Consider the following 18,239-nt stretch of genomic DNA (forward strand, 5'->3'; position numbering starts at 1 on the left):
TACAAAACATCTGATTGATTACCCAGTTTCAGGTCTACTTTAAATCTCTACAGTGTTGACAAGGGACTCCGATTTGTGTGCCTGGGCATACCTGTCTGCTGTGTCCTGCCTGTGTCTCTAGATCTTGCCTTGGTCTGCCTGCCTGCCTAGAAAGTACACTCAACCTGATACTTAAAAACTGAGCATGGTCTGGTGGTGCCATGCTCCTACTCTGGCGTTGGTGCAGGCTTAGTATAGGTGACCTGGCTGAACTCAGCTGTTAGAAACGGGGGCTGTAGTTGGTAGTCGAGATGCACCCTGTCCAAGTAGGAAAGATACACAGCTAAGATAACCCCTGCTCACCCTCTTGGTAGCTTGGCACAAGCAGTCAGGCTTATCCCAGAGGCAATGTGTAAAGCTTTTGCGCAAACACACACCAGAGACACAATAAGTACGCCACAAAATAGACTCCCCACAATATTATATAATTTTTTTTTGCTGTATTGCATATAAACATTGACCACAACCACATAGACCTATAATTACTTTGCCAACTAGGCAATTGTCAAAACCTCATAATGCAATCAGATAAAGACTTATATGTTGCACACGTCATGAAAATACCATTATTGCACATGCAATGTACATCCTGAAATAATACTTGTTATCCTGACAATGCATGGTAAGTACGACACATATCATAACATCAGGGCCTGAAATGCACCTGGTAGGTTAGGGAGAGAAGACCTCTGAATCACCAAACATCATTCAGTTTCACCATTAATATATAGCTCACTAATTACCCTCATCAACACATAGTGTAGATCACCTACAATTAGAGGGAATACTTAGAGCCAGCGCACCTGCGCCTCTATTATAGGTTGTGCGGTAATATGAGCCCCAACGTAGGTTGCAGGAACATCTGCACGCTACTACAGTGAATACAGTAATTTCAGTGATTTTCTCACTCCATAATCACAACCCCAGCAAAGCAGTGGTTGCACTGAAGGAGGTTGGGGCCCAATGCTGGGCCAAGTTGAGCTGCTGTCACAAAGACTGGTAGTGTCTGCACTGACTCTGATTGCCCCCAGCAGTAAATAAATGACAGCAAACTCTTAGTGATATCGCCGCAGGGTATGGAGGCATACCGGACCACTGACAGTCACATGGGGAGTCCTGCTGCACGCTCCCCATCGGAGAATGCTGTTTGTGGGGCGAGTTACCAGGCCTCCCAGACATGCAGAGGACAACAGGCCCTACCAGGTTGCCCTAGCAATACTGGATCACCTTACAGAGATAACACCTTCAGCAAAGAGTAAGAACATCAAATAGTAACTCCAGCAGTGGGCAGTCCGCAAGACTGCAAACGACAGGAGGGGCACACAAGATGGAACCCAAAGTGGACATACATGTTTTGGAGGAGACCAACCAAACAGTTACCCTAACATTATTGCTGCTGGCGTTCCAGGAAATCCAGGATGTGCTAAATGCAGTCAAGACAGACCTGCAGTGGGATCTGTAGGAAATTAATAAGGACGTTAACAATTTAGGAGATGGAGTAAACAATCCCAAAGATTACCTTGATGAGCAGGTCGAATTTGAGCACCTTCAAAGGTACAAGTTGCTCTTGTCAGAACAACACATTGCCCTGTAGGGAAAATGCAAGGATCTGCAATACCTCTCCAGCCACAACATGTGCATCTGAGGAGTCCAAAGTAAAACGGACCATAGTGATAAACACCAATATGTATCCAACCTCTTTCAGCTCATCCTTGAAAGGTTGGTGTGAGAAATTTGAATATTATTTGGGGTGGATGATTACCCACCTCAAGGAATAATCACAACCCTAGTCAGGGTGAACCCTTAAAGTCACTAAATTAACCTAAACTCACCCCCTAATAGCCATTGCAGAGAGCAGACCGGCTTAACTTAAGGCAAAGTGTATATATTTATACAGTACCAATATAGTAATAAAGTCAAAATGCAAAACAATAGAAATTCCAAACTGAATTAGAAAAATGAATTAAAATTTTGTAAACAAAATGTCACCAAAATGGAACTAGAGATATGAATTTTTTAAGATGGAATAGCACCATAAAGTGCCAATGGTAGTAAATGGCCGCAGTAGAGTAGAACCTAGGCGCAATTTGATGCTGGCCGCGGTAGAGCGCGGGTCAGATACACGAACCAGGTTCTGGTCCAAGATTTTACCTTCTGACTTAGTCCTTTATCCACCACAGGAGTACACTTCTATAGCCTCCCAAGGGAGCCACAAAGAGACTCGCAAGGTGGCCAATGGCAGAGTCTAGGTCCAGTTTCCACTAGTCAACTGGGTAGTTGCTGGAGGGCCTCTTGTAGCTTGAATAGGAGTCTACTTCTTTGTGCTGGGTACAAGAAGGAGCATGTCCAGTCTTCAGGCCTCCTCAGGTCACAGACGGCAGGCCCAGTCCCATTATGTTTGTTTTTCTCAGGTCCAGGAGTGTTCTGGTGTGGCTGCCTGGCACGAGCTAGTGGGTGGGAATATCTCCTGACAATGTCCTAATCTACGGGGGAAAAGTTAATGGGGCTAACCTTACCTACTGTAGGCTTTTTCAACATAGTAAAAGTCTTCGGCCACACTAAACGTGGGTATTGGGGAGGGGGATGAGGGGGGGGAACTGTACTATGGTTTCCTAGTGATCTACCACATCTAACACTAAAATCCTGTTTTGGGCTGCCACTGTACCTCCAAAAGCCAGAGACTGAAGTCTAGTAGAACAGAGCAGTGTTTATCAGCAGTCAGACAGTGGATATAGAAGAATTGTTTTGCCATCCTGTTCCTATCCTCCAGTGTTATATGTAAAACCTAGAGACAGAAATCTGGTGGGACATAGCAGGGTCCCTCTGCAACCAGATAGTGGCATCCTGTTCTCTGCCTTTCAAGTGTGCCCTAAAAGTGTTCTTTGTAAACCCAGCAGACCCGTCAAGCAGGCTTTGACACTCAAGTAGAATTTGACACTGCAATGTCAAAAAGGATGCCCACAACCCCTCACACTGAATATTATGGGAGGTTTAGAGGAGTTATCTTTGTCCGTTCAGGTCAGCCTATTGTTTGCTCCTGGGAGGCATTTCACACCTTTTTCACAGCTATTCAAATGCTAAGCAGTGGCTGGGAGAAGTTTAAGAGCAAACGCAAATTAACCTCGAGGGACTTCAGGAAGGAAAACCGTAATTTTCTTTAAGGCGCAGAGGTGTAAGACCCTCAAAAATATAGGGTCCAGCAAACGGCAAAAAATATGCGGTGACTATGCCAAAAGATTTTTCTACAGTTGAGGAGGAACTGATTAAGCTGGATGGAACAAATTCTGTGGTCCCGATGATTTAGGCTAGCAAACACCTCTTCGGTGTGTTTGTACCAGTACATTTCTTCACTGATAAGCATAGTATCCAATGCTAGCTGGGGGGGGAGGGGGTCCTAGGTCCTTTTATGGGCGCAGATACAGCTTTTTCAGCACCTTTACCCCATAACGCTCACAAAACGAAAAGCAGTCAACCCTTCACAAATGTCTTACTATCTAAATGCGTAAAGTACACCAGGGACCATATCCAGTTAGAGTAATTTTCCAGTAGGCTAATCGGCAGTGCGCCTTCCCCTCCTTGAAAAAGACCAAACCGTCCAGGATCTCCACACGAGAGACGAGAGACTGAGGAGACATGCTCTATAGAGGAGCTAGATGCATTAGTGCTGCTAGACCCACTGCACTAAGACAAAAACATGGTGAATTGCAAAGGAGGAAACTGCACAAGTCCTGTATCCAAAGTTAACTGTCAAGCTTCTGAAAGGCCCAAGCCTCATTCAGATTTGCAAGATAAGCAGCAAGACATTACCACATCTGGTACACAGGGCGCCGTGCTAAATGAGGTTTACAAGGTCAACGAAAATGGTCTCATTTGTCTGGCCCTAGTAGGGCCCAAATCCCAAAGCAAATCCGGAACAAGCCCTTCAATAGAGGGACAAGACAAGGCACAAAAACTGTTTTATACAGGACATACACTGACTGGCTAAACTGAGACGGAAATATACAAGGAAACGATCCCAGTGTTCCAGTTGCAGCAAAGAAAGAGCCCTAAATCCAAAACCAATGCAAAAGAAATCCACCCACTAGAATAATAAGACGGGGAGAGTCAGCTAAGATAACCAGTTTGCACACATGGAGACAAAACCCGTCCCTGCTTGTCGGCACTCTGGGTCAGACTAAGATCACTGTACTGCCGGGTCAAAGCTCACCTCTGAATCTCCAGAAAGAGTACCGGTCAACAAGCAAATCCATCTTACAGTCCAGCGCAGCTAGGTATAAGGAATATAATAATACCCAGTTACATCTGACACCAATGTATGTCTCCAGGAGCCAGCACGGCATATATTAACCCCTTCGATGCTGATGACGAGCTGGACTAGTCATGGCACACAGTGGTTGTGTGCTCATGACGAGGCCAGCTCGTCATGACACATCGCCCTGGAAATCCCTCTGGAGGGATTCCCTTTATGCCAAAAGAGCCTCGGGAGCTGGGGAAGAGCTTCCCCAGCTCCCGAGGCCCCCCCCCCCAACCCCCCCCCCACACACACCCTCCAGTTTCCCTGAAATGACAATCGGCGCGCACATCGCACTGACGTCATTTCAGTGAAACTGAAACTGAAATGAGCCAAGAGGCTCATTTCAGTTTCCCTTTCTACGTGCTCAAGGGGCTATCTCAGCCCCCTGAGCACGTAGAAAGACGGGAGAGGTATCGTTGGAAAGGGGAGAATCTCGCCTTTCCAATGGTACCCCTCCACAGTGGATCCCTGCTTGTGGATCGCCACACGAGGGCGATCCCCAAGCAGGGATCCACCCACTAGACACCAGGGAGGGGGGAGCGGCCCATTGGGCAAGGGTCTTTGCTCCCACCAATTTAATTTGGCACCATTTAGTCTTTTTGCCCCCCCCCCCCCGGGGGTCAGACCCCAATCGGCCCACTAGACACCAGGGATTTTTTTAGAAAGTAAAAATAAGGGTGGGGGCTGCCCAAAACGGGCATTGGCCCCTATTCTTTTCTGCCCCCCCCCCCCCCCCGGGGAGCAGAAAGCCCACTTGACGCCAGGGATTTTTTTTTGCACCATCTGTTTTAGGGTTGGGGCTGCCCAAACCCCCCACCCCCGCCACCATTACAGCCTTTCTGCACCCCCCCCCCCCCCGGTTGGTAGATGGGGGCAGTAGCCCCCAATCTGCCCCTCTCCCCCGCCCCCCCCGAGCGGCAGAAAGCCCACTATCCACCAGGGTTTTTTTTTTTTGCGCAATTGTTTTTAGGGTGTGGGCTGCCCGAAACGGGCACGGCAATGCCCCCACCCCCCACAAAAATGACAGTCTTTCTGTCTGTCTTCCCCCCCCCCCCCCCCCCCGGGAGGCAGAAGGGTGCTGTAGCCCCCAATCTGGCCCCCCCGGGGGCGCAGAAAGCCCACTAGAAACCATGGATTTTTTTGTTTTATTAGTGTAGGGGTAGGGGCTGCCCAAAATGGGCATGACAATACCCCCACCCCCAGAGAAATTCCAGTCTTTCTGCCCCCAGGAGGGAAGATGGTGGCAGTGGCCCCTGATCTTCCCCCTGGGGGACAGAAAGCCCACTAGGGGCCAGCGAGTACGCAGGCTTTTTTTATGCGTGGGGGCTGCCCCAAATGGTCATACCAATGCCCCAACCCCCACAAAAAATAGCAACAGTCTTTCTGCTCCCTTTGGGGGCATATCGGGACAAACCCCCCTTCCCCGATTTCCCCCCCCCCCCCCCAGGGAGGCAGAAAGCCCACTAGGCTCTGACATTTTTTTTTTAGCAATGTGCCTACCTGTGAATTTTGGGCCCTAGCGCAGTTGGCACGTAGGGAAACCTAGCAAACCTGTACATTTTTGAAAACTAGATACCCAGGGGAATCCAGGATGGGGTGACTTGACTGGCTCTCGCAAGGTTCTGATACCCACAAACCCTTGCAAGCCTAAAACTTTGTAAAAAAAAACTCATTTCGCTCACATTGCTGTGGTGGAAAGTTCTGGAATCTGCGTGGATCCACAAAATTTCACTAACCCCGCGTTCTCCAAAGTCTTCCGAGAAAAATGGTACCTCACTTACGTGTATAGGCCTAGTGCCCGCGACAGGCAAGGGCCCAAAACCTATTTAGGAGACATAAAAATTACCTATCACTAAACAACCTGGTTTTGCAAGGGGAGTCACCTGGGTTTTTGGCCCGGTGCTTGGCGGCCACCTAGGGAAACCTACCAAACCCACACATTTTTGAAAACTAGACACCAGGGGGAGTCCAGGGAGGTGTGGCTTGCGTGCATCCCCCAACGTTTTCTTACCCAGAATCCCCTGCAAACCTCAATTTTTAGCTGACAAAATCACTATTTTCACACATTTTAGTGTGGGGAAGTTGTGGCATCACCGGGCTGACACAAATTTCCTACCACCCAGAGTTCCCCCGGGTCTCACGATAAAAACAGTGCCTCACTCGTGTGGGAGGCCCAAGTACCCGCAACAGGCAAGGGCCCAAAACGTATTGAGGCAACATCAAAATTGCCTATCACAAAACAACCTGGTTTTACAAGGGTGTCACCTGAGTTTTTGGCCCCGTGCTCTGCGGCCAGCTTGGGAAACTTACCAAACCCACACATTTCTGAAAACTAGACACCCTGGGGATTCCAGGGAGGTGTGGCTTGCATGGATCCCCCAATGTTTTCTTACCCAGAATCCCCTGCAAACCTCAATTTTAGCTGAACAAATCACTATTTTCACACATTTTTGTGCCAAAATGCCAAAACTGTGTAAAAAATGTTGGTTTTCTGGCAAAAGTCTGTCATTCCCTAAAAGGAAACTGGTGATTTCAGCCCCACAAACCCTTTTTTTGATACCATTCGGTCGGAAACATAGCTTCCGAAATCAGAATCGCCAAATCCGAATTGGACGGCATTGTAGTCGGCCGCTTAAGCTTTAACAGGTTCATTTTACGTTGGTCCAGTATACCGGGAAGGATTCTGTAGTGCTGGTGGCCGAATTACAGGGCTTAAATACTCTGGTGTAGGCTGAGGAGGTTCTTGTTTATGTAGGTAGTACAGCATTGCTAGATAGCTCAAGGTTTTGGGAGCGAAAAAGAAAGGGGGATGAGTGGAAGACTCACCTCAGAACAATTGACTGCTGCCTGTAGAAATAAGTGAAAGACCTGTCAATAGATGCCTATGCTCCATGCTGAATGGCATCTGAGGTGCTAAAGCTGATGGCCACCATTGCGCGCTGGGAATTCATGACCGGCATAAGCAGCAGAAAGTGGAGAGAAGGTTTGCCTTCCTCATCTTGATCCTCGCTAAACGATGCATTGCTATGCATTGGAAGGCGCCGGGAGGGCCCCCTCTAGCGGCATGGGTGGGGGCTGTCAGGAAGTGGGGCAGAGCGGAGGAAACCACACTCAGAACGGAGGAAGTCCGTGGGATGCGCAAACACCCGATCTCAATGCCCTGGGCCATGTTAATGCACACATTCACGCAGGAGACGGAGGCCGCGGCGCACCCGAGACTGATAGACTCTCTGGGGGCACCCGCAACGCCGGAGTCCATCCCGGGTAGTGCGCAGGTAGGCCGGGCTCCTGGGGTCTCGCAGAGGTTGTCCCCCCGGGCCCCACGACCAGAGCCCTCATAGGCCATTTTGGATGCTCCCGCCCCCCCCCTGCCCCCCTCCTCACCTCCGCGTGCGCGACTACCCCGGTCCTTTCCCACACGATGGTCCAGCGTATGAGCGCGCAGCTCCCAGTACTCCCGAAAGGCGACACAGTGCACCCTCCCCTTTCCCCGGTTTCTCCGCCCCCAGTTAGTTCATGGTTACTTAATGGCTGCACTTCCATAGCCCCTGCGACGCCCCTCACAGGGAGGGTAGTCCCACTGCATGGCACCCCTGCGGCAAGGCGATTATGGCGTGCTCCAGTAGGGTGCACCCAGAGGCTGGCCCGGGCACACATCTGCAGCCCCACTCAGGACAGCGACGAATGGCTTGAAGGGCCAGAAGGCTACACGATTGTATGGACTGTGCACGGGTGCACTTGAAATGTAAACCTATGTGATAATGCCGATATCGCCTGTGCCCGTGTGTTATACTATCTATAAATGCCAATAAAGAAAGTTTTCAAAAAAAAATAAAGCTGATGGCCACCACAAATAATATCTGGGACTTAAACAACCCACCTAAATATTTAAGTGTACTTCAGAAACTACATGCTCTGGAGAGTGTCACAAATGAAGGACTAGCATTAAGAAGCTGCAAAATAGAAATTCCTAAAACTCTCCACAGGAGGTGGTTCAGATTGCTCATCAAGGCCACAGTGGGCTAGCCAAAATAAAGGCCTATTTGCGGGGGAAAAGCGTTTCTGAAGCATGAACAGTCCATAGAAAAAACAGGCAAACAAATGCCTGCTGTGCTTAATCACCAGAGGTGAGTGTCGAGTTATAGTCACTATGGAAGAAGGGTGTGACATTCAAGAAATTTGGGGACTGAAATTTCCATTCGCAAAAACCAATGTACTTATATGTAGGTTCACAAAATTCTGAATCGTGGTGGGTCGCAATCAGACCTACCTCATCAATATTAATGGCATAGGTTATAAATTGCAGCTCACTATGAGTAGATGCCATCACAGGGATGGTGGCCTGCTGTGGTCATGTTTGTGACTGAGTTTTAAATAAAGTCAACTTTTTTAAAGTGTAGTCTGTTTTCCTTACAGAAAACGGGCAACATTATAAAAATGTTTTTTGTTTGTTTGTTTGTTTGTTTGAGAGTTGGTTAGAAGTTCTGAACACCATTTGAGAGAGGCCAATTTAAAAGGGTCTGTGGTCATGGTGAAAATTGGCCTTGAAAGCATTACCCACAAACTGTCGCTTCAAAAAGTCAAAAACTACTTTTGCCAGTGATGAGTTCAGCAAGGCACCAGAGAAAACCAGAAGGTGGTTACCCCGAATAGGAAAAGAGCACCAACTTATCCACAATCAGCAACCTTCTACACAACCGGGGCAATGAGAATCATTGCGTGCTAAATGAGATTCCAAACCCCAGGGACCCCAAAGGCCGTGAACAATATATTAGGCCCCAACTATTTTAGGTAGTTAAGGACATAGGGCCTGAGTCATGTGCAAATATTATGTTTTTTTGTAATTTGTTGATTTAAAAAAAAAATAGCGAAGCTCAATTTCGAAATCACAAATCCATATCGAGTAAACACTATCAGTACCAAATTATTTTTTATTCACATTTTTAATCTAACGATTTGCAATGTGTAATTTATCTCAAATTTCGGACCGGATGTCTCAAATAGAGACTGTTGCAGCGTCAGCAACTGATGACTTTGCAACTAGGAAATACAGACTGCAGCACAATTACGGCCAGGAGAGCTCACAGAAGAGGAGCACAGGAGTAAAATGCTCAAAAAAATTAAACAAGCCAGAGAGAGGAAGTTGTAAGAAAAAGGAAACCGCCTTAGCAGTGCCAGATTACGCTGAAAGAAATGTCTGGCAAGAAATCCAGTAGCAAATGTATGCTGCCCTCAAACAATGTACAATTGCCGAAATATTCAAGCATTGCAATAGTGTTAGCACTTGCACCAAAGAGAAGAGGTGGCCATTCCACATAACTACCAATAAATCTCTTGGTTGAAATGACGTAATCAGTCCTCATGCCAGAGGCAGAGTCTGGAGTCCGTTCAATTGACGTGTCTGCAGAACATGCCAACGCTACAGGTCAATCCAGTGCCACCAAGCCATATATTTCTTAATACAAGTAGTGCCGACATGGATATCGTGGTGATATGTGTATATTTTTGTTATATCATATATGTACCCTACACAGTAAATATTAAATTGGTACGTTCAATCATTGTATTTGGTATTTGCGATCTGGAATGTGGTAATGCTAGGCCCTTTTAAATGAAAAGACAAAGTAGTTCATATTTCAACAGAGGTATCACCACAACAAGATGAAGAAGAAGGAAGGTCCAACAACAGCAATTAAAAGTTATGCTGGTGTAGCCTAAAAAAGGTAAGGAGCCTGGGTAAAATTAATCAGTAAGGTTTCAAAAGCATTAGCGAATGTCATCAAGCAGTGGCGTCCCAAATGTAGCCAATTCGAGAGTGAGTGAAGGCTGTTTGTGGAGCAAGTCATGAAGGATCACTGACACAACATCAAAAGCAACATCTTACAGGCAGCTTTCACGGTTTTGGAGGATCAGTAGTCTGGCTGGACAGTGGAATAGAGTTCTGTCTTGCCACACCGTAGACTTGCAGAAACAGTCCATGGGACCTAATTCACAAAGGGCCTCTGCAGTTGTAGGAGAATTTCTGCCATCTGGGCGGAATCGCCGCAGTGAGAATTCTCATTGCAGAGATTCGGCCCGAGGGTGGAGAGTCCCAATATAACTGCGGGGCCTCCGCTATGAGTGTAGAGGCCCTTCATGAATCAGGCCCCACATTTCTAGTAGGTAGCAAATGAGTGTTCTTGAAAGCGAGGTGGCACTCTGCCTAAGGAGAAGTATTTCTAATGAGGAGGGCGATGTTGTAGGCTGAGGGGGAAAGAGATAATAGAAGTAATGTTTTCAAATAAAAAAATACAATATGGAAACATTTGTTTAATTTTTCTTCTCCATTGTAATCATGATTGTTTATATTATTTAAATCCAAGCTGTTCAATTTTTACTTTTCATGTTTGAATAAACACAATATTTTTATTAACAACGTTTAAATGTGTACATTTTTATATTCGCTAATATATATCTGAAGTGTTTTATATAGTTACCTCAGATTGTTGGTGATGTCCTTTCTGTGTGCTCTGCAGCTCTAGTTGCATTCAGGGCGAGGTTTGCATGATGGCAGGGTCGTGGTGAATAGCTTCATCGTCAGAATCATCTACTCGTTCAATTGGAAGCCCTTTCTTGGTAGCTATGTTGTACAACATAGCATAAATGCAGTGATCTTACAACAAATTACTGAAGTGCGCCCCACCCCCTACTTGCCACACATTTTTTAGGCTACTGGATCTACCTTTGAGGAGGCCAAAGGTATACACCACTACAGACGTTGTTTGGTTATACAACATCGTGCCTCTTCTCCTTCGGTAACAGTAGATGGAGTTATGAAGTTAAATCTTCAGCTGGAATTTATGCAAGTGGTTTCATTATGAGATGTCTTCATTCTGGGACACTCCTTTAAAAGGCTAAGATTTAGTCTTTCAAGTGATCTGGCAGCTTATATAAAATTTACTTTCTAAAAGCTGCATTTTCATATTAAAAATCACATGTCCTTATATAGCAGACATAAACCACAGAAACAAATGACCGGCCTGCACAAGGAACAGTTTATGAATGTACTGTAAGGAACATCTGCTTAGTATTCATCTGTAGTTTGGAATTGTAGTGAGCTTAAATATATGATATGGCGCAAGACAGTTAAAGATTTCACCTGCATGGGTCTCAGAGATGATGTAAGACATGAAACAGTTGCAAATATATGAATTCGCATTATGAGACTAAGCTACACATTCCTTCTAGGACATTTTCCTTCACTGCATTTCTTTGATTTAAAAAAATGCCTTATAATCTTAAGGAAGGTAATTAGTTTACAGGTCTAAACTAGGCAAGCATGTGAAGTTGTGGTCAAAATATAGGACACCAAGAATTGTCATCAGGTGGGTCGAGGAGAAGGGTGTTTTTCTGTGGCGACCATGATTTTAACTGCTGGTGTTGAGCAGGATGGTTTATATTTCATGTTTTGGATTTGATGTACCAGAATCAATGGCACTGTCCTCTCTGCACAACTACAGCAGTCACACGTTACAGTGCACATTTGACCTATTCAACTCTGTCAAAATCCTTTTATGATGCTTTCCTGTCCCTCAGAATCCTACCTTCAAAACCAGCGGCAGCAACAGATCACTGGCCGAACGGCAAAACTGAAAAGTCAGAAGCGGGTACAAAATGGAATGGGAAGCAGGACCTCCCAATACTATAGTAAGTCACTTAAAAATGACTCTTATCTTTGGTCTATGTCACCTCCAAAGACTGGTTGTATTCCTGGATCTGCTAGGTTAGCCCTATATCTTGTTTAATCTAGCGAGTGAGTTTCACAGCTACCTGGCAGAGGTTGTTGGCAAGTCTTGTTTCATTTGGTCAATGTGTAGGGTGATGAGTCACATTGCAGAAATAGTTGCAGATTTCTAGAGTCTTCTATGTCCGCTAGGGAATGCAGAAGGGGCCTACACAGTTTGTGCATTACTATGCTGTTTCGGAATGGAACTTGTAGGCCCCATCTGATGGAATAGCTTCTGCAGGACCTGTGTACCCTGTAGAATAGCACATCACTAAAGCCTGGGCACATACAATCAGTGTCACCAGAAAGGCAGACCTGCTGCCTTTGTGCTTATAGTGCAAGAAATAGCTCTGCTATCTGTAGCCTGAACTAGATCAGTGAAAAGTGATTGAGGGCTCTCAGCGTATACCTGAGCCAATAAGAAGCATGAGTCAAAAAAGGATAATTTTGCTGAGTATGTAAGAGCATATACAACCTTTCTTTGCTTGTTGAGGAGTCTGACTTCTATCTAATGTAAGACTAAAGTGCAGACTATGTAGTCCGCCTGTAGCATCAATTAAACCCATTAGCTTCCAGAAAGTCTTGCAGCACTTCAATGTAGCCAGGGACATAATGAGATAAACACCCTTGAGAAACGATTTAATGTGATTCTGTTAAAGTAGTGCCTCAAAGGAGGTGAAAAATGAAAGGTTTTAAAGTAGACTTTTATAATCTCTGCATTCCTTATGGCATCAGGTTTGCTTAGTTTCGAGAGGTCCCAAATCCAAATGCAGTCCTTCTCACTCTGGTCCTCCTCCATTTTACTCTTTCCTTATTCTTCCATTCATCACAACCTCCAGCTTCACCTCGTGTTTCTGCCTTCATGTTATCAAAATTCCCCAACCCCAAAAAGCTGTCATGAACGGTATTTTGTACCCCACATACATCCCCTGCCTAACGCAAGCACAGACTGAGGGGAATCCATTGAAAAGTATGTGGTCAGAAACGCAGTAGACCGGTCAGGTTCATCAACATATCTAGACAAATGTTAACCATTATATGTTATAATAGCATACTTCTTTAATATGCTTTAGTCTTGTGAACAACTTGCTGACTCCGGCACACATTATAAAGAGAGTAGCTAACTTCCAGCCGCCCCACATAAGAACCGCAACATGAGATACATGAACACAAAAAATGTGCACAAGATCACGCAGTTTTGTCAAATGGCGAAATCAGGTTTGAAACATAGGACTCCGTATGCTGAAGTCTCTATTTACTACCTTATTGCATCTGTTGCTTGTTACACTTGCCTCAACGTTCAATTAAAAGTATGTGTCCTGAATATCGAGTAGGGAATATTGTTATACCTTAATATGCCAAAGTATTAAGGATACAAATTTCAACAGGTAGGTATGTATAGGTTTGCAGTACCTAACTCCACATATATGTACTTTGACAATATGTATATCTTTAAGGTATGTGAATGTGTAATGAATAATTGTGAATCTATACTTCCCTATATGCACTTACTAGTCTGTATTTTGGTGACAATAGGTTTGCTTCATTATTAAAGTATCACAGCATTCCTGTATTTGATATTTCAGATTACTCCACAAGGGCCGCAGGCAAATGTTGAGGTGGAACGCTTCATGCGGACCCTCGACCGGGTGTTTAGGATTTGGGGAGGAGAAGGGAGAAGACGCTAAGGCATGCCTCCACCAGTTCCTGAACGCATACCGCCTGCCCTCACACAGTACCACCCGCTGTGCCCCGTCCCACCTGATGTTTCGATGTGCCCTGCGGGACAATATATCTACAGATCCAACCTGGCGCCCAGCAAAAGTGGATGGTGAGGCCAAGCCGAGAAAGAAGCCACCAACAGAAAAGCAAGTCTAGCTTGAAGATCCCAGCCCCCCTCGGTCGTGGGCGACTATGCTGTCATCAAGAACAGGCACCCGGGGTGGAAGTTCCGGACGCCTTAAGAACCCGAAGTGTGGGAGATCATCACCACACATGGGACCATGGCCTCTGCCAGACTGGATGCGCAATTGGTGACCAGGAAAGTGTCCTGGTTCAAAAAGGTGATCGGACCCCCATCTGGCCAGGAGCAGGACACCGATCCAGAGAGGGAGGAGGACACTGCCGTAGACCCTACGCCTTCTCCCGTGGCCGGCAGAGGACATCTCACGCCAACGAGAACAGACTGAGAGGTGTCGACTGAAGTTTCGCCACGCGCAACCAGCGGAAGTGCATCCCTCTCAAACAGCCCTCCTGGAGCAGGACCTAGTTCCAACTCCCGGAGCCAGACGTATGATCTCCGGACTAATCCTGCCCCCAGCCAACTACTCCGAGACTTTGTATGTTTCATGCCTCAGGAGTGATGGCTGCAACTGAAGAAAAGGAGGGAAGTAGTGAGTGAGCCACCCGGCCCTCACAGGACAATGTTGCACATTGTATCAATCCTCCAAGCGGGCTCGCCCAGATAAGAGAAATAAAGAGGCGGATGACCGCACGTGGTCTTTGCCCATACCCACTAGTACTGTGTGTGTGTCTCTTCATATAGGGAACTAGGTAGGCCTCACCACATGCGTGACCAGGTATCATCCTCCTGACCTGGCACTCTTCAGTCTCTGTGTGGTGCTGGACTTACTGTGTGTTATTTTAGTAATATTTTGCACAAAGTAGTAAGCTTACTCAAAAAAGTAAGTTACCTTTGTAAATCAGGCGCTGAGTGTCTAGACAAAAGAGAAAAAGCCTACCATCGAAACCTATGAACCAGTGGGTTGGCGCATGAGGAACTGAATGAATATAGATTTCTAAAGCGCTGCAGCCGCCCGATGGGTTCCTCGTACTGTAAAAAAAAGAAAACACAAAACTAGAATGAGATAGCAGGTGCCGGAAACGGACTTCAGAGATGAACTGCTCTGAGAAAAGCCAAGATTAAAGGCTTTTCCAGAAGAGAAGATGATTTTGAACTTCATGCTTTTGTAAAGGAAGACAATTGCAGAGTTTATCAGATCGAAAAAAGGACCTTTTTCCAATTCTGGAGCATCTGACATTAAGCGGGGACCAGTAAAGAAGGAGCAGCAGAGCAAAGCAGCCAGGCTGGTTGGTAATGAGTGAGTTTATTACGCAATTAAACTGGACCAGTTTTGTAAAAGGACCTGTAAGTGAAACATGGTCTTAAACAAAATGCACAAGCAGTCAGTGCTAGTCACTCAGATGAGATGTGACTGATGCATGGCTACGTAAATTGAGAATTTTAGACTAACTGCAACCACTGGGTAAGATACTGGGGAGGCTCTCCAATATAAATGTGTTCAGTAGACGATTCTGGATGAAATGAGCTTTATTAGCCCCTGAAATTTGTTTTTCGTTTCTGTCACCACTCAAGTTTTCTCACTATTTTTATGCACTTTGCGGAACACACAAAAGGGTTCCTTCCTCCTATTTAGTTTCATGTCTTACCACAATCAGGTAAGACCCACACATAATGTTAGTCTGCTTTTTAGGTCGATCCTAGCGCAGCGCGCATGCGCTGCTCTGCAAGGCTGCTTGTAACTGCTCTGTGTGGGTCTGACTCCCCCCACGCATTGGGTTGGCTTTTGTGTGTGTCTTTCAATAATGAAAGCACGCAGATGGCTAAAGGCAGGTGCATGTCCCACCTCTTTTCTAATGTTCACTCCCACGATGTTTTGCCTGCGGGAGCAAGCAGCGGTGCGCAGGATGGCAGCTGCATTCCTCGTGGCTCAGGTTACTATACTTGTTTTTGTTCGTTGTAGTTAACGCGCGATGTGACGCTCGGAGGAAGCTGTGAAAAGCTGTTGCCGATAAGCTATCTCTGCTTGAGGATCAGCTTGTTTAAAATGTAGTTTTGCAAATTTCTTTTTTTTGCGTAGGCTTTTCTTCCACATGTGCATGCTACCCTTTGAAGGTGGCACTTTCACTGATTACTTTTTCTTGTCTGTTGCAGAAGTTCCCCCCGACCCCCCCCAAAAAGGTCTGAAATGCCTCTTGGTGCTATCATTAATATGTTTCCCAGGCTCTGCATGGGGCTTGGATAAAGTCCGAGTGGACTTCCAAGCTGCTGTTGCTCTGTAAGGTCTCCGAGCCGCCTCAGTCTTCAGACCTCCAACCGCAGCACTAGCATCACCCTCAGTATGCAGCGGATTTGTGGCGCCATGCTCCACTGTCATCGTCGCTTTACGGGATCCTCACACGCTTCTTAGCTAGTCATAAGACTTTTAGTATTGAAGCCAAAGTGTCTGCAGAATATCATGCCTTCCCAGAGGCTCTAGTGACCTAAAAAGTTCACTTTCATAGTGTTATGAAATAGTCTATAGCGCTAAAAGGGGATGGGGTGGAAATCATTGCTTGGTGCTAAATTTTAGAACTGTCTAAGTAACCTGTTCTTTTTTCCTGCTGTGTCCGTCATGAAAGCCAAGCCTGTCTGGAGTTTGCCTGTAGTAGTGCTGTGCTATATTGCCCTATTTTAAGCCAACATTGTCCCCATTTTCAGTGTTAACTTTTGGACTAGTTAAAGACTTATGTTAAAATCATTAAATGTATTTACGTGGGGACGGTGCGCGCATGTACACTGTCAATTGTAATGTCTAGATTCACAGCGTTTGCCTTGGAAAACACAACAAATAAGACAGACCTGTGTGTAAATATATGCAAATATGTTTGAATACAATATATATATATATATATATTTTAGCACTTCCTTCAGTTGAAGTGGTTGTTGAGTATGTGAGTCAATGACTTTAATGCCTCTAACAGTCCATTCAACTCCTTTTCCACTTAACCACCCGACTGCCTCGCAGTATATGACTTGGTAGGTACCAGCTGTCAGAAGGTGTATGCTGTTTTTTCTGCTTTCTTTTTCACTACGCTTTCAAAAGCATGCTATTCAACATGGCCAAAAAGAATTGCTAAAGCCACTGGGTCACAAAGGCAACTCCTATTGGCTTTGGCAATGCTTGTTTGATTGTGTTGTTACTGTTTTAATGGTGAAAGATCTGCTCTGCTTGCAGGCGTGCTCCCTGCCCGTGCGAGGGTGGGACAGGAAGCAATTTAAGCCAGCGGACTTTTCAGCGGTCTGTTTTTGTTCCATGAGCCCGACAGAGTGCGCTCAACATGTGCATCCTGTCAGGAAGGTTGCACTCTGATTTCAGGTATTGAAGTCTTGTGTGGGCATAATTAGATTACCAAACCCGATGAGAGGACTGATATTGGGAGGGGAAGGGGGACCCTATGATAATACGCGGGGGACAACTCCACTGAACTTTACTTGCACTGTTTGATCATTTGATGTGCCCACAGGGCGGATTTTCCTACGCTGATGCCACCTTGAAAATCCAATAAAAATCTGTTTACAAAAAATAATTCGATTACCAAGCAACCATATCAAAACAGTAATGTCCCTGCTGTAACGGAACGCTCACTGTTTACAATGGAGAGGAAGAGGCTGCAGAAGCAACTAGGGGCGGGCAGAACTCCCAGAGTTTCACTCTGGAATTTCGTGGTGTTGCACGAACAAAAGTCAGTGAAATTCCACAGAGTTTTGCCAACCCTTCCTCCACATGCATTGTCGTCTTTAGCTTGTCTAGGGTTCATTGTCTGCTTTCTTTCACAAGAGCCCCCTTGTCCAATATATTAGGTCACTTTGTCCTATTTTTAAATAATTGGTGTTGCGTCCCTAGTGTTAGCACAGATTTAAACAATTTTGAAGCACAATAGACTGCTGTGTGCTCGGCGCGGTGCCGCCAAGGCTCACTGGACAGACGAGAAACAACCTTCTCCATGCTAAGTCAATTTGACGAGATAAGGGCCCACAGGGAGTTTTCTTTTTTCTTATTCCGAATTAGGAAGCCTCACGTTTTGTATTGACTCGAGCTTGTTTGTAATGCTGCTTTAATTCCGGTTCCTGACTTTACATTAACCACAAGGATTAAGCCTCAAGCGAACGCGGACTGCTGGCAGAATCACTGAAAATGAATGGGTGACCAACTTTGTGCAGCCCGCACCTCCCTGCTTGTCAGCACATAGCGGACCCACATGTCCCGACTCCTGAAGCCTTTCTGCATCATCCCGTAAGTTGCCATAACACAACACTGTGTGCACAAAGAGGGATGGGCTGGTTGCAAACAGGAGAGG

At 45.9% G+C, this 18,239-nt stretch overlaps 1 long non-coding RNA gene across 2 annotated transcripts in view; it reads left to right on the top strand.

The window, feature by feature from the left end:
* Positions 1-18,239, top strand: part of LOC146799249 (uncharacterized) — a 61,642-nt gene that overhangs the window by 20,382 nt on the left and 23,021 nt on the right. Inside the window, exons 2-3 of one of the 2 annotated variants that reach the window (XR_014969250.1) lie at positions 11,909-12,019; positions 13,685-14,707. This is a non-coding gene — a long non-coding RNA (uncharacterized LOC146799249). Of the gene's footprint in view, positions 1-11,908; positions 12,020-13,684; positions 14,708-18,239 lie in introns of those variants that run through there. The other variant, XR_014969251.1, reaches the window with a different exon arrangement.

This window comes from Triturus cristatus, chromosome 9 (assembly GCF_964204655.1).
Source record: "Triturus cristatus chromosome 9, aTriCri1.1, whole genome shotgun sequence".
Taxonomy (NCBI): Eukaryota; Metazoa; Chordata; class Amphibia; order Caudata; family Salamandridae; genus Triturus; species Triturus cristatus.